This window comes from Puntigrus tetrazona, chromosome 20 (assembly GCF_018831695.1).
Source record: "Puntigrus tetrazona isolate hp1 chromosome 20, ASM1883169v1, whole genome shotgun sequence".
Lineage (NCBI taxonomy): Eukaryota > Metazoa > Chordata > Actinopteri > Cypriniformes > Cyprinidae > Puntigrus > Puntigrus tetrazona.
The window spans coordinates 16,112,801-16,113,049 of record NC_056718.1 but is presented as its reverse complement, the minus strand read 5'-3'; the positions used below and the strand labels follow the sequence as shown (position 1 = coordinate 16,113,049).

At 31.3% G+C, this 249-nt stretch overlaps 1 pseudogene; it reads right to left on the bottom strand.

Moving 5' to 3' along the window:
• The window catches only part of LOC122324516, a 307,667-nt pseudogene that overhangs the window by 77,340 nt on the left and 230,078 nt on the right, over positions 1 to 249 (bottom strand).

Genomic DNA, 249 nt, shown 5'->3' with positions numbered 1-249 from the left:
AAAAAAAAAAAAAAAAAAAACTTAGAATCACACAAACTTAGAAATGTTGAATTTTGCATCTAATTCTGAAATTCATGTCATAATTCATTGGTGTAAATGTATTTCTGGAGCTCATATGAAATGTAGAGTAGTAATCACTAGGGGAGACTAAAGGTAAAACCTTTGGGGACGCTTATAAAGGATGTGTACAGCAAACGACTTTAAATGGCGCATCGAGATCCATTAAAAAGTTTGTTTAACATGAAGTAG